Source organism: Pogona vitticeps, chromosome 4 (assembly GCF_051106095.1).
Source record: "Pogona vitticeps strain Pit_001003342236 chromosome 4, PviZW2.1, whole genome shotgun sequence".
In the NCBI taxonomy this organism is placed as follows: domain Eukaryota; kingdom Metazoa; phylum Chordata; class Lepidosauria; order Squamata; family Agamidae; genus Pogona; species Pogona vitticeps.
Genome location: NC_135786.1, coordinates 93,059,856 through 93,076,939, shown reverse-complemented (window position 1 = coordinate 93,076,939; position 17,084 = coordinate 93,059,856). Strand labels below are relative to the sequence as shown.

General features: G+C 40.3%; 1 long non-coding RNA gene across 1 annotated transcript in view; it reads right to left on the bottom strand.

Moving 5' to 3' along the window:
• LOC144588638 (uncharacterized) overlaps positions 1-7,284 on the bottom strand; it is a 43,588-nt gene extending 36,304 nt beyond the window's left edge. Inside the window, exon 1 of the long non-coding RNA XR_013544274.1 lies at positions 7,220-7,284. This is a non-coding gene — a long non-coding RNA (uncharacterized LOC144588638). The remainder of the gene's footprint in view (positions 1-7,219) is intronic.
• Between the last annotated feature and the right edge of the window lie 9,800 nt (positions 7,285-17,084).

Genomic DNA, 17,084 nt, shown 5'->3' with positions numbered 1-17,084 from the left:
CTGCAAATGTCTTCAGTAGATCAGAACCGAGTCATCCATTATATTGCCTCATGCTGGATGAAGAAGGAATGTTGCCTCATGATGCACATATGGAAGGATGGGGTAAACTCTCCTTCTGTGTTCCAGGGAGGATTACAGGTAAGGGTTAATCTATTCTTCATTACCTTCTGTTGCTCCTGCCCCCTTCCACAGCCATGGGTTCCTGGTGTAGTAGGCAGGAGCTGTCTCTTTAAAATCTCATCCTAGAAAATTCCATATCTACTGTGAGTGAGTATGGTTTCAGCTAGAACTGTATGTGAACATGTTTAGATTGTTAAGCTCCTGGTGAGCATATGTTTTATTCTATATTAAAGAAATTTTAGAAGATACCACTTATCTCTTACCTTGGGGAAGACCACTTATTAGCCATTTTGCCCAGTGTATATTCTGTTTCATACCTAAAGAAGGTGGAAAGTAAGTTACCTATTTGCACCCTTCATCATCTTGAGAGCCATAGAGTGCATATCTTAAGTAGCCATGCACTCCCACATTTACACTTTTTAAAGCAGAATTGGGCTTCCTTCCAGTCAAATCACCCATATTTCCTACCATCTTGAATTCTTTTGCATCCGCAAACTCTTCTTTTCATTTAGTGCATAGCTGCAAACACAGACATTCACCATTTTGTCCCCACAGCACGAATAGGGACGTTCACAGGATCTGACCTTCATTGATCCCTATGTGGATTTTGTTGTTCCTCACCTGTGCTAACGTGCCAGTTGAGATGAGATATGCAACTGACTTCACCCCTTCAAAATATCTTTTTTAAACACAGTTCTCAGCACAGTCTCAACACACACATAATTGAATATGCATTTACAGCAGGAAAAGTGTTTAAATACGTATTTTGAATGTATTTTAAAATGCAAGTTTGTGTAAAAACAAATCAAAACAAGGCCAAGACAATACAGATCAGAAACAGGAACAGAGGAACACACCATATACTACACTGCACTGGTGATTCATTTAGCCCAATATTGCCCAATCCTGGCAGTCATTTTCCAAGAATCAATCTGGAGATCCCTGGTATTCTCTGGTGGTTTTCTCCCCAAGTACAAACCAAGCCTGGCCTTGCTTTAGTTATCAAAATCAGATGAGATTGGGTGTATTCGGGATGATAGAATGGTGGTGAGATTGGGTGTATTCAGGATGATAGAATGGTGGGACAAAAATCTCTCTACTCCAGTAAGATTTGGCCCTTTTAAATGCACTGGCCAAAATCCTGTTGTGCAGTTTGCAAAAGGTGTAACTTTTAGTAACAAATTGCCATAAGTTAAGACATATCTCTAGACCTTATCTGTTGCATATCCAATGACATGACTTGATGTGCAAGACAATAATGTCTACAGAGATTTCTTAACTTACATTCTCTTCTAAAAGTTACATATTTTGCATAACTTCACAACAGGATTTCAGCCAATGAGTCTTGTGAATTCTTCTTCGGAGCTTTGGATTCTTAGCACGTGAAAGAACAATACAGTAGTTGGGAGTGGACATGGAGGTGTAAGAAGTTGAGAACTGTTTTTCTCAGTCTTGAGGACTGCCTTTCATCTTTCATTGAAAGTTCTCCCAGGAACTTGTCAGGATTTAAGAAACTAGAATGAGCTGTTGGCACAGCACTCTTACTTAAGTCTTTCAAACTCGTTTCTGCTTCCTTATTAGAGTAAGTCCTGGGAACCAGATCTGTCTGAGCATGATTGTTCCCGTGATGCCTGACCTTATTACCCTGTAGTAGGAAACACTGAGCACACCAGAATACTCCAAAAATCCAAATATGCTTTCATGGTGCCAGTGAACCCAAGATATGGCCTGATTGTAGCATGCCCACACAGAAGTGAGCCCATTTAAATTCTACGTGCTTTAGTCTCCACCAGCCAGACATTTTTCACTCTAAGGTGAAATACAAAATCAAGGAGCATGGTGAGCCAAGCTTACTAAGTTATCATGATACCTGAAACAGAAAATCCCATTAAGTGCTTCTCTCTTGGAAGAAAAATACCATGGCATTAACTAACTTGGTGGTGTTTCATGACACCCAGAATCTGCTTTGTAAGGTAATTGCCTCAAAATACCTAACAGTAGGGTTGGTCCTGGCCTTATTTTCTCACACAAGTATACATTTTCATATAGCCTTCAGGCTTTTCCACGACTTCAAAGGCTGAGATTTGTTTCCCACTCCAAATGAAATGTCCTGCATCCATTCCACCCTTGTATTCAGAAACAGAAGACAGAGCTGCTTACGTAAAGGGAAAAATGACACCAATATTAGACGTTAACAGCATGCTAAGTATCATGCCACCCATTCAAGCAGGTGTAGTTGTGTTGGCTTCTTCTCAAGAGGCTCTGGAGGAACATAGTTTGGAAAAGAGTTCTAAGCTTCATTAACAAGGATTGTCACAGCAAAACTACAATGCCCACACATCCATGGAAAAAGCCGTGATAATTAAATCTGTTGAAACTCCATTTAAGTTTTAATCTACAGGTTCCACTGTTTTAGTGCCAACAGTGTTCTTGGCACTTTCCCGTTGGCTTCTTTGGGAGAAAATAAAAGAATTTGGCAACAAAAAAAAAAAGGATACGGAGAGAACCAAATATACAAAAAAAAAATGGCTAATATTGAATTGTTTAGCTTTGCAAATTCTGCGTAATGCAATTAAAAAGCAAATCCGAATTGTACTGTATATATTTATATCCCAGTTGTAACTCAGCCATTATTCAGGCCTTCTTCTTCTCACAATCTCCACAAAGTGCGTCGTAGGTGGAATAAATTGGCTACCATATAACACTGGAAGGCATTCGGAGATCTCTAGTGAAACAAACATTCAATCAAAAATGTAGTGATTTCAGAAGCCTCTGACTTTGCTTGTAATCCTTGTATTCGAAAGGAATGTCTTTGATATATTTATTTGCCCTGAAAGTTCATAGAGCTCATAATCCACAGGTTTTTTCATGCTCTTTTCATTAGACTATCAGAATCTCAGGTTGTGGAGACCATCCGCTTGGGAGAGGCAGTTACAGTACAGGGATAAACAGCAACCGAGAGGAAATGAACTGCTCCTGGTGCTTCAGAGCAAAGCAAAAGTACATAGTTACTTCATGTAGATTACTGAGGCATAAGAAACCAATGTTAGCAGGTTAAAAATAATGATGCCCTCTTGTTTACATTCATGGAACAGCAAAGCAATCAAAGAGACTCTAGAAAAGATATGTTCAAGGTAATAAGTGGGGTTATCTGAATAAACAGAAAACAAGTGTATTCATCCCAGAGATATTTCCAATGATATCTGAAGCAAAGGAAAAAAAAGTTTTTTTAAAAAAGAGAGTAAAATTCAAATTAGGCCTCCATGGGGTAATAAAATATGATAAACGAAACTATTTGCGGGTATCGTCATAAAAAATTAAATAGTTCTACTACCCTTTAATGGCATCTTGAAATTTTTAAAAAATCTTGTCAACCACCTAAGGTAGAGCTCACTCTAGCCCATCCTGTCAAAAATGGAAAAAGCACCCACAGAAGGAATTGTGTTGTGTACATAAGGTATAACTTGCCTTTCTTGAGAAACTTTCTTGGCTTACAGAATTATAAAACAAAGATTCTTTTTCTAGAGGATTTCCTTTTTAAAGTCACTTTTTATATCTTTTAAAAAGCATGTTAAAGACAAGTGTTATCAATGAAGAATTTTGCAGTAGAACATTTTGCAAAAACTGGGTGGTTTAGAAATATAAGTCAAGCTGAAACAAAGGATACTGATGATGATGATGATGATGATGATGATGATGATGATGATGATGATGATGATGATTACTACCAGTACACTTTCACCTCTTCCACCTCATCCAAGATCTTATGATGGAAATTATACATATTTATATTTAATGGCTAGGCACACTTCCATCTTCTGGAAGCTGTACATAGCATATTTGTAATACTGTACTGTGGAATTGCATATGTATATTTACAATATGAATCCTTTTATGGGAAGCTAAAATAGATTTACTTGTTTTTATATGCCATCAGGTTGCTTTCATCTGATGGTGACCCTCTGAATTAAGGATATCCAAAAGGCCCTATCATGAACTATCAGGAGATCTTCCTATCAGGTTCAGGTCTTACTATCACCATGTTTTTTTAATGGAATGAGTCCATTCCATGTTGGATCTTCCTCTTTTGCTGCTGTCTTCAACTTTTCCTACCATTATCTTTTCTTGTATATCTTCTCTTCTTGCAAAGTATGAGAGCCCAACTTTAGTTCATTGTGTAATTTAAAAAAACAAAAACAAAAAATACATTTACTACCTACAGTTGCTTGAAATGAAAGATTTGTGTTCACTACTTTAATTACTGCACTCATACTTAGCAACCAACTGAACAGATCAGCAGCAAACAAAACAACTGACACCAACCAAAGAATACTAGCAGAGAGGTTGTTCTGGCTTTGAAATCAAAGGCTGAAAGGAACCATTGGTTCATGCTGGATAGATAGACAATCACCCCAGTCCAGAGAAGTCCATTCCAGACACACAAACTACAGACAGCATGCAAGGTTGCAACTCAAACTCCAACAGCATCAAGGTTTCTGTCTGCAAGCACCCAATCAGCTGTGAAGTATGTCTGAAAAGAGCTTACTGCTGAAAAGAATCTCAAAAGCTAGGTCAGGTTGATACACAAGTAGGGTGGAGGAAGGAGATGTTGAGAAGCAATGGGTGGTCTAGGCTTAAAAGCAAACATAATTTATGTTGTGATTTCTAAAAATAAAACATCCAAAAAGAAAAATTAGAAACCAAAGCCATGCCGTAAATCATAGTCCTATAAGCCATCAGTCAAACAAAGAGTAGCCAGAAGATTAATCAATGAAGCATCAAAGTCAAGTCATCAGGAGACCAATAAAATAGGCGTGTAAGGAATACTGAGGGGAGGGGAACGCTGGCATTGATCTCAGCAGCTGGGTTTGGTTTTAACAGTATACTTATGCAGCTGGAACTTGGGCAAATTGCTCTTACACCTGCCTCAAGCATAATTCTAAACTTCCCAAACATAGGTGCTGTAGAGGTTTGTTAGGTGGAACTCCCAGGATGGAGAATTGTAGGATTATAGTTCATTGTGTAATTTTTTTTTTTTAAATCTTAACCAAAGTTTTTCTGGGCAGACCTGAATTTGTCAGACAGGTTTGACCATGCTTATGGTTTCTCAGAGTTGGGTGGTGTTTTGCATTGCTTTCAATAGTGCAAAGACATGACCTATAGTCTGCAGATCTCCCCCAAAAATTGAACAGAAAACTCCCAACTGCAATTTCCCAAATGTGTGTGTGTGTGTGTGTGTGTGTTCTGTGCCGTCAAGTTAGAATCAATTTATAGCAACTCTAATAGGGCTTTCAAGGTAAATAAGATATTTAAGGAGTCAATTTACCAGTTTCACTCCCTCAGTAAGTTTCCATAGGCAATCTGGGCAGTCACATCAGTAGTACAGCACTAATAATGAAATTGTCTACTGTATAATATCAAAAATGTCTACTATAAAATTGGGGAAGTCACTTTCTTTGATCAGAGAGATAAATGTAACCAGTCAGAAGATGCAGGAGTTTCTTGTCTGTTGGCAAGAGGGGTGAAAAGAGTTGGGACAAAGAGCATGTGACTTTGTATCTGCTTATATATTTCCTTCTGCCTACAGAATAAACTAGCTTCTCTGGGAAACACTGCATGTTCTCTCCTCTTTGTCCTCAGTTTTCTTTCCTTCAGGAAGATGCTTTTGGTCATTCATTCCATGTCACTTTGAAGCTGCCTTACACTTAGTCGTACTATTGATTCATCTAGTCAGTTTTTGGGAAATAACTACTTTCAATAACCAGTTACTTGTAATTACTTCTGTTCACCAGTAACTGAAGTATAACTGCGTTTGTAACTTAACAAGGGATTATATCAACCCTTTTGAACTGTAACAGTACGTTTTTGGTGATGTTTATAATGACGTGGGTAGCCTCCTGAAACAGTACAGGAGGAATGTCACATGGTTCAGGGGCTGCTTCCTGCTCTATTGTGAGTGCTAAAATGACTAGAAGGTAGACAGGAAAAGACGGTTTTGTACCACAAGCCCACACAGCTTGTAGTATCCTGTGTTACATTTGTAAAGCAACTTGAGATATCTATTTTAGTTACATCCGAGGCATTAAAAAAGATTTACTGTTCATCACAAATGGTGTTCAGCCACCGGAGACAGAGCAATAACAGTGCTCATGATGCCCTTAGATGCCCAGGACTTCCCTCCCACTACACTGACTGGCTCTGCATGGTAATAATATGTAACAGTGATGGTAACAAACTACTTTGAGGCTGGAATATAACTTCAACAAGTGACATTTTAAAAGTAACTTTCCAGCTCTTCATTTAGCTCGGGGTCAGCTATGCAACTAGACACTGGCTTTCCAGGGTCCCACCAAGAATTGAACCTGGAGCATTTTGCATACAAAGCTTGTGTGCTATGACCGAGCTGCAGCCCTTTCCCAATTATGGTAATTGATACAGCCTGATGAAAACTAGACTTCAGGAAAAAAATTAGATTAGAATGCATTAGTGGAAGATTGAAAGAGGTGTCATTTTCCTGCCAGCCCATCCTCCAAGCAGCCCAGGCACATGCTTCCTTCCCTATGTACATTCCGCCTCAATACTATATTTGTCACACAGAGCCTTCCTACTTGCCCATCTGGCATGTAGATACTGTTTCCAAATTTGTCGTCCTTTACGTTCCAGAAGCCGATTTGACTAGAGACATTTCCATAAAGAGGCAGAAAACCCTGCCAGCATTTGATATACGGAACCGACATCCTGTCTGTGAGGCATGCTGTTTTCCAATCAGAAAAAGCAACGCCAGCCTACCGTAATTGCCATTCTGGTCTTCTGATGAGGTGCACCCAAGTTAGCTATATGGGCACCTGTAACACCGCTGCACAGCCAGAAGACGAGGGAAAAAGTCCTTCAGTTAATTGCAGCCTTTGGATAACGACGCTCATTCCGACTGCTTTTAAGTGGAAACAGACCATTCAGAACAGCGGCCCCTGATGTTGGGGTGGGTGCGTGGGAGGGTGGGAGTGCTCTGACCTCCCCCACGAAAGAGGCCATGATGGAACTTTGCCCACTGATTCCTGCGTGCAGCCCCTCATAAAGAAGCAATTGAATCAGAGCATACCTTTCAGTGCAGCATCCGAGCTCCATCTGCTTCCTTTTGTAATCTGTACTTGGAGCGTATCATGTGTCATGGCAACATGGGCAATGGGCTTAGTCATCTCTTACAGAGGAACCTATCCGAGGTGATAGATGGAGTGGGAAATCCTACAAGCTCAACGCTGTTAGGTTTCCAGTTATTGCTCAGAAGGCAGACACTATGGGCATGAAGTAGGTCCTTGAATTATTATTTTTTAAAAAAACCCGCTGGTATTCTATTAAGGTTGGTTCCAGAATTTGCCTTCTGCAAATAGAAGGCCTCCATGAAAAAAAAAGGTGCATCTGCTCCGTTTTCAAGGATCTTTCTTTCACCGATCCATCAAGGTACCTCATTCTTCTTTGTAGCATTTAAGAGTATATTTGTGAGATTGAGGGTTATCATGAAATGAGGATGGCAGCAGGGAGATCTGCTCTAGCTAGCCCAGTGACACCCGACCAGATAGGCGGGATAGTAAATAAATAAATAAATAAATAAATAAATTTGGATTCAGCCCTGTAGCTCAAACAGCCCAACTCTTTGGGGTTACTGGTCCCAAAGTGAATCCCCTCTTCCTTTATTGCCACCCGCTTTTTAACTCCACTCCCATGGCTGGCTTGGTGAGTATTATGCCTGTCAATAAGCTAATGTAGCACTGTGATTAGCATGTTGGACTGGAACTCGGAGAATCCAAATTCAAGACTCTACCGAGCCACAAAGCCTGATGGGGGTCGTCTAGATGCTCTCGCTCTCTCTCTCAACCTAGACTACTAGGAGGCTAGGTTGGGAGGACAAAACTGGGAGGAGGAACGAGAGGTTTGCCTGCCACATCAACTCTATTGGAGGACAGGCAATGATATAAATATAATGAATAAATAAAAGAATAAATAAATGTAAATGGAGCTAATCAGATAAGATAAAGTATTTTAGGGTGTCATTCAATCTCATGCTCACAAACACAGATTGCTTTGCACCCACTTGGAACTACCATCACCCCTCAGTTTCCTTTTCAGAATTTCCCTCCACGTATTGCAACAGCCACCCACTTCATTATTTCATAAGCTGACTCCTGTCATTAGTCAGCCATGGCACGTATTCCAGGGTTATACCAGGAATGCTTTCGTCACCCTAATTCTGTTGCAAAAAGGCTGCTCCTAGAACATGATGCTTTATGTGTTCTCGGCAAACAGTATTCAAAATGCTCACTTCCTACGGTAGTTCTTCTACATACAGTATATATTCTTAGGAAGTGTCTGAGATTAAACTGGGAAACCGTCACAAAATGTCAGCCTTCGTTTGTGAAGAGAGTCCCCTACATACATGTCAGAGGTAAGGGATCTTCCCTTTCAGCAACTCATGACTTGCTAAAATAGCGCATTTCTCAGAATGAAAATCAATCCTGCTGTAAAGTAGCATGTTCACCTTGTTAGGTATGTATATCTGTGTATATGTGCATGCACATAGATGTTTAGCAGCTATCTGGAAGGTCCTTTCTTTGATTATTTGCAACATGGGGAATGTATTAATGCAAGGGTTTACTGAATGACAAAGTTTCCAGGAAAAAACAGCTCCTCTGAAGATCTCTATGGTCTCTGCTGCTTCAGTAGATGAGTGGCCAGTGTACAAGTAGCCATTCTTCTATAGGAGTACATAATAGATGCCAGAAAAAGTTAGCCATGGACTGGCTAATCTAAAAACCAGCACATGGAAGTCAAGCCTGCTCTGCGGTGTTGTGGAGAAAGAGTTGGGCTAGAACCCAGGAGACCTGGGTTCAAATCCCTACTCAGCCATGGAAATTCACCGTGGTGCATCACAGTGTTAAAACTACTCCTTGAACATCTCACCTGCCTCAAAAAGACTGTTAGAGTCACCCAAGGTCAGAAGAGACTTTACAGGACTTAACAGTAACAACGTCTGCCTGCACCACTCATGAATCTCTGAACCTTATGCAGCTCAGAAGCCATGTGTCTTTTGTTGTGCTGCTCGCACAGCAGACTTTGAAACACGTGGTAGGCTACAGCTGGTAGTGATTTGCTACAGTTATAGCATGCCTTTCCTCTGATGAGGGAAAGGTGGTGTACATGGCTATCCTCTTTTCCTTCCTTATGCACACAAGAACCCTGTGAGGAAGGGCAGACAAAGAGTGACTGGCCCAAAAATCATACTGGCCCAAAGCTCAGTGGGGTTCAGAACCTGGTTCGCTGAAGTTCCATCTAGCAATTTATAACTGCTCCACTCCAGTGGTGCTTGGCTGCACTGCCATTCAGGGATCATACACCGAACCAGGCCACTGAATGGGCCTGAACGATGCCACACCATCTGGACTCCCTCAATGAATTTACTCCACAGTAGCATTTTTAAAAAAAAAGAAAAAAAAAGAAAATCGTTTCAAGTAAGGGGTTTGCCAGGCACAGGCTGTTTCAACTGCCAACAAAAGGAGGCTAGAGACAATGAAGTAAACTTCCCTCTCTGAATGGGTAGTAGGTAGCTTGACAGAGCTTGCCATCTTTTATCCCTTGAGTCCACCTTGTAATAGCGCTGGTATCCATGTGCAACAGATATTGTTGTGCACTGAGCTGGAAGATAATAAACAGGCCTGAGATTATGATTTACAGAAGGGTGTTTGGAACTCCTTGAACCAGTAGGGAAAGAAATTGTTTGTTTCCCGCCTCTCTCCGGAGGGCAATTTCTCCCAAGATGTAGCTTGTTTCTTGTCCCATCATCTGGAAATACTCAAATCAGTGGAACCATGGCTAATTATCAAAATGGCTGATCCACACATTCTTAGCTGTCAGATTCCCCCCCCCCCTCTCTCTCACACACACATACTTTAGTGTTGTTTTCCTCTGTAAGGTTTTTTTCCCTAAGCGACAAAATAACTCACATTAATGCAGACAGCAGACTGAATACTTTCATGATTATTTCCACTTGTTTCAAAGTATGGCTTATTTAAAATGCATTGCAGTCTCTCTGTGTGTGAGTGTCTGTGGGCGTGCGCATGTGCACACATGCGCTTTTGTGTCATACACATGCATGTAAAAGGGAGGATAGATATTTCTCCAAAAATTCTAAATGGATTATTTAAAAAGGAGGAGGAGGAGAAAAAAAACACAGCTAAGACATATATATATTGAGGCCATGCTTTTATAAACTCATTTATTGAGAATAGGTTCCAATGACTTCAATGTGGTTTATTTTTTTAAGTATATGCAAATTTAGTCATACTTAAGACTAGAACCACCGAAACCAATGTCACCAAAAATTGATTTTTCAGTAGATCTAACCACCCATTCAGATGCATGGAAATTAGAGTCAAGATATTGCCATAGTTGCAAAATGTACTTTCACACTAGCTTAGCAGTAGAAAACAGCCATCATGAATGAGAGGGATTTCAATATGTGGAATTCAATGCTTCAGTGTAAATTTTTCTACCAGAAGCATAGTCATTTTTGACCTTGTACTTTGTAAGCTTCCTTTGCCTTCTTTCCACGTTGTTCTTTCACATCCCTAAAGGTCTTAGTGCTGGAGTTTGTGATACTGTTAATAATAATCCTACTGAGACTGCTCACGGAGAATTGGTGACAACACAACTGCCAATGGTAAAATTGTGTCTGTGATTTGGGGGAGCAGAATTCTCTCACATACAGACAGAAGCAGCCAGGTTTATCTTGTTTGCTTTCTTAAACAAAAACCAACCAACCCAAAAAACAGTCCAAAGATCTTCATGGTCACTGACCAAATGAACAACATTAAAATATAATTGTCTTTCTTCCAATCAACCTTGTTCAAATATGAGGGCATTTGTTTTTGTGGCCCAAACAGTACCACCCATGCTGAAAAAAAGTGCAGCAGGCTTGGAGAAGCCTGCAATTTTGCAAAAAAATATAATGGAGTTGGAACCCTTCAGCAGGAGGACTCAGCTACCACCGAATGTTGTAGAATGCCACAGAATTGGTGTGAGAGCAGTTGACAGATGAAAAACCTTATGAGAGGAGAGAAGGAATTTATGTATGTATGTATGTATGTATGTATGTATGTATGTATGTATGTATGTATGTATGTATGTATGTATGTATGTATGTATGTATGTATGTATGTATGTATGTATGTATGTATGTATGTATGTATGTATGTATGTATGTATGTATGTATGTATGTATGTATGTATGTATGTATGTATTTTTACCCCACCTTTCTCCTTAAAAAAGGACCCAGGTGGCTTAACATCGTTAAAAGACAATATTTAAATCTAAAATCAGTACATATACAAATATTTAAAAGCATCAAACAAATACAACACTAAGATTGTGAACAAAGACAACGCCAAAAACATGTTCAAAGTGACAAGGTACAACATGCCATTAAAAACTCCTCTCAGACAGCTTTCAGTATTATGAAGGAGGGCACCGGTGATACACTGAACAAAAGGACACTACCCTTTAACATTTTCTTGCAACTTCCACTTGTAAAAAATGTCAAAAGAACTGAGAAGTAACTCAACAGAGTAATCACATGTCAGTTCAAACATTTTTTTTTAAATAACCAAGGACAAAAACCTGTTGATTTTTACGGCATGTGAAGTGAAATCGTGGAAGCTATCATGGCTAAATGACAAAATGGCAGTCACATGTGCCTGCTCGTGTACCTGGAGAGCACCTTACACATGTGACGACCATTTTGTTGAACAAGATGTAGTTTGCTGCTGCAGTGTCCATGATTCCATACTGGATTCAATAGAAAACAATAGATTTCTAGCCTACATCTTTTGTGCTTGCAATAAGGCAAACAGCAAAGAGGTCAGGTGGGCCTTTCTTGGGAGAGTTTTCCAGTTTCCTCCAGAAGGGCTCCATCACCTGCAACGACTTAACACCTTGGCTGTTAGTGGGGGATGATTTGGGAGACACAGAATAGTGCCTATGAGGTTTATCTGACTTCACCGTATGGATTAATTCTATGTTATAGTGTAATCTAATTTACTTCAGATTGCACATGTATAGAAATGGACTACAAAGTACGGTAGGTTAAGTAAGCTTTATTTAATAGGCCAGCTTTGTGAAAGAGGAAGGAGGATGTTTCTCCTTCAGCTTTGCTTTAATCATATCAAAACCTCGCAATTGTAAACAGTGATTCACGTTTTATTTCTAGTACAATTTCCACTAATGCTCTTACCAACATAGATTTTAAAAATCATGACATACTTGAAAATAATGCTTTGGAAAAATAGAACAAATCTATGTTTCAAGAAAATCTGATGCATTCTGCCTGTCACAGTTCTATGTAACTATATGCAAAGCTAGCTACACTTGTGGAAGGGTGATGCTGTCACCAGCAGGAGGAGATTTTCAGTAATTAAAGACTTTCCCCTTTTCTCTTGTGGCTATATCGGCTTGCAAATATTGCACAAAGCCATACGACATCCCCTGCAAGTGACATAATCCAACAGCAACCATTTATGGCAACAAAAGACTTCATCTCTCCATCCCATGACTCCAACCACTTCCACTTGATGAAATGGATTCTTTCCAAGACAGAAAAACCAAGTGGGGCAGGGAGGAAGATGTCTTTCCTAAGCAAAGATCTTCCCCTGCTGGGAATGTTACCAGCCTTCCACAGTCACAGCTAAGTCAACAGGATTTCAGGCAATACGTTATAATAAATAGCACGTTGGTTGTAATCCATTCCTTTTTTTTTAATGATGATGCTTTTTAAATATACAGCAGGACCCCAATATTGTGGGGGGTCACTTTCACAATCTACCCCGAAAGCCTAAAAACATGAATATAAGGGAACCTTATATACAACTGCAAGAGGGCGGAACCAAGGCCACAAGGGAGTCATGTCTATAGGGCTGCAACAAACCACATCTAATTGAAACCATGGATACTGATCCCACGGATATGGTCCTATTGTTATATAATATTATACTAAGATGTAAACAGAAGAAGGGCTAAGTTCAAACAGTCTCTGGCTGACTTCTGAAGCAGCCGCTTTGAAGGTATGATTGATGATTGCCATAAAGGAAGAAGTCATATTCCTTTTGCTTTGGCAACTCTACATTCAGGTTCAAATTTGCTTCTCTTTCAGAGCTGGGTCTCCAGAATATTATTAGTCTCTTGCCTTCTCTCACTGGCACTATCCATGTTTCCAAATTATGCCCAGCCAATTCTTGTGACACTGGTTCTTCAAACTATAGTTTTTTTCTCAAGGTACTACCTTGGATCTATAAAAAAAATATTGGGCAGTGGTTCAGATTTTATATAAGGGGTAATGAAATGCATTACTAAAAAAACCCTCTACACTAAATTAGTTTTCTAGACTTAACAATTAGTAAGTAATGAACTATTTAATTGCAGCCTCTGATCATATGCCAAAAATCACTGGACACTAATCTTGTAGGATGAAATCCATTATAAAGACAGCTCTACTGAAACTATCAAAACCTGACAATTTCTGGTCAGTCTAGTACTAGAACAAGTGAACCTGGAATCTCAATTGGTCTCTGACACTAGATTCTAGAGGTTCGGTACAAAAAAAGAAAAAGGTAAACAAGGTTGTTGGACAACATTTCAAGGCTGCTATGTTAGAATTAATACCTTTAACAGCGTCAGGGCAGGGTGGTGAAGAGGAAGTGGTGGTGTGTGGACAAGCCTATCTGTATTTCTTCCTCCAATGTTTGTATTTTTCATACATATATTTGTTCCATCCCATTTCCACTTATTTATAATCCTTATTAAAATTCAAGTGCACCTTTATGCAATTTGCACTAACCATTTCCTCATTTTTGAAGCATGTTTACTTTTAACACATACATTTTTGAACACAAATTTTTCTGTTGTGTGTATCCGGGGGGGCAGATTTTTCCAAACTTACACATTGGTGTGCACATGTGTTTGATCGGAGAACAACACTGCAAACTTCAGAGACGCCTGGTAAAGGAGAAAGGGAATGGTTTTACAGCTCATGAATTATTTGGAAAGCACAAGGAGGTATAACTCATTTTAGAATGTAAATCAAACAAAAAAAAATTTCCCCACCCCTATGTAATAATGGATCAGCTGGGGATTTCTTCCTGCAACTGCTAAAGATACCATGTGTAGCTCCCCTGATTTCATCCTGATGTCCAGCATAGGCACACAGAAAGTAGATGAGAATAGTAGATCTAACTGTAGTTTGAAATCCACTAGTACATCACTGAGAGGTTACTTGAATCGGCAAAGGTTTCTGCCTCCGAGGTTATTTTTTAACAATAGCAGCATGGCTGTTGGAAAAGATAAGGCGATTTGGCTTCGGAGGTGGGTGTTGGAAGTGGCTGTGGAGCTCTGTTGTCCATTTCTGCCCGAGGGCAGACCTCTGTGTACCACATGCCCTGTAGGGCTGTCAGGTCTCTTGGCTCTGAGATCAAGTCTCATCGCGATATCCGTTCACCAGGTCTCAGCCTATGAAGCTTCTCACGAATGCGATACTGTCGACTTGGCAGCCCTAGATGTCATGATCCATTCTGTCTTTGCACAGTCAGGAAACTGGAGAGAGGCCTTTGTGATACTTCAGGTATCAAAATAACCTGGCCATGTACCCTAGCTTTAACCGAGAAAGGGTACCCATATTCTGCTCCATCTTAGAGAACAAAATGTCCTCCACTGGCCCCACCTGAGAGGTATAGAAAGAGGGCCACAAGCTCCCTTGCCATGCATAAAGTGCAGTTGGGCATTCCTCTCATGTTGAATCCCAAGCCAGTTTTCACCCCTGCCTTTTGTCTTTAAACATTAAACACTGATTTTCATTTGCTAGTCCCCACTTCCAAAGGAAGCTTCCACTGACTGGTAACAACGTTTGCCCATTTTTAGGACTGTGCCATGCGGTATAAATGATTCACTCCACTGGGCCACTCCTTTATCACCCCCATCCCAGCCTCACTCTGTCTAGCGACATGCTGATACTGAGATCTGAAGCCCTGCAGGAGCACATCCTTTTTTTTTCAGGCTTAGCACAGCTCTTGGTTTATTTTAAGCACCATTGAAATAAATAATAACAGCAATCACCATCCTCTCTAGGTCAAGCAATGGGGTCAGACCTCAAAACAAAAAGATAATGCTGTGTTCTGTGGTGGCTTCTCCCATATTTACCACTGATTAGCCATTTGAATCCCGGTATCTACTGGGAAGAAGGAAATGACAGGCAACAAGATTTCACTTTTAGCACTGGAAAGACAGGAACGTGCGCAAAAAAAAAAGCACGGACTGCTATCTGTAATGAAAGCCAAATTTCCAATGGCAAAGCATTCAGAGGCTGCAGAAGTTCACCCAAGGAGAGATTTGACAGCTCCGAAACTAGTTCTCAAAGAGTCATGATAGACTGATGTCTCTAGATAACTAGCGCGCCATCTGTATAATGCTTGGAGCGTTTCCTATGGGTGCTTGACATTTACCTTGAATGGAGTGTAATGTGTGGGTGCTGTGATGGAAAGCTTCTTACGATGTTCCTGAATGCAAGGCTGCCTGCCTGCCTGCCTTCTCCGGCAGTTTTCACAAAACAAAAGAAATGAACTGAAGAAAACTGGCGAGGAGTACTCACCAGATTCATTTCCATACCCTGCATCACTATGTGGATGAAAATAGGGGCTGGCGTAGATTCTCATATGAAGGGTCAGAGCCTGAACTGCACAAATGCACATGGGTGTATGTGAGTACACACACACACACACACATACACACACACACTTTAAAGGCTGCATGCCACCTTTTATGGGCTGTTTGTTGTTGTTGTTGTTGTTGTTGTTGTTGTTGTTGTTTTTGGCTGCAGCTACCCTAGCTTTCATTCAGAGAGAACTTGAGGATTTTTTTTCTTTGTGGACTACATATCCCAGAATCCCCTGGTCAAGATTTTGGGTTTTTTTTTTTAAAAAAAGTTTACCATTTTAGTGCTTTATTTGCCCGATCCTCTTTAAATATTTATATACTTTAAAAAAAAAACAGTTTGTAAAAATTGTCTTTTAATGACGTATGCCACTTTGAGTTCTCTTTAAGGAGAAAGGCAGGGCAAAAATGTTATAAATAAATAAGGGCTGGTGGATTTTGGGAATTGCAGTCCAAAAGAAGAGGAACTTTTCTGAGCTCTTCTTTAATTCCGAGCTCGAAAAGTACAAGAGTCATACAATAGGCTAACAACTGTAGGTATCTCTGCATTGTCCAACTAGTGGACCCGCCCCTGGCCATATTCCAAGTATCATGTTGTGATTGATGGAGGGTCCAGCCCTTTTCTGGGTTCATATCTGTCTCCCTTTCCCATCCAGTGATTTGTTCCACCCTTTCATCACTGGATGTTTGAAAAGCAGCTTTTCCCCCTTCTTTATTTTTCTGTCTTTTTAAACATATACTTGTGTGACAGTAGTTGCCACAAAGGGTGCAGCTAAGTGGAGAAGGAGGGGCAGGCACCTCACTGTGCAGCCTGGCTGCTGCTCTGCAATCATTGCTTTAAAAACGTTGATGTGTTGATTGGCTGCAGGTCCCCAAATCCATCCAGAAGCAGAAGTGGAAGGGTGGTGGCAGGGGATCCCTTGCTACAGTACGATGTGATTCTCCCTTCCTTTTAAAAAAATTATTTATGCTAACCGAGAGAAGAAAAAGCAGGGGGAAAGGGAAGAGAAAATACAAAGTGGAATCATGGGCCAAGCATGTACATTAACATCTCATTATATGCCCAATATACCAACTACCATTCACAATGTGACAACACACAATAGGAAACCCCAGAAGCTGACTCCTTTTTAAAAATCGGTTCACCACATCTCCCCCAAACACAAAGCTAAAAGGTAAAGGTTCCCCTTGACAATTTTTGTCCAGTCGTGTTCGACTA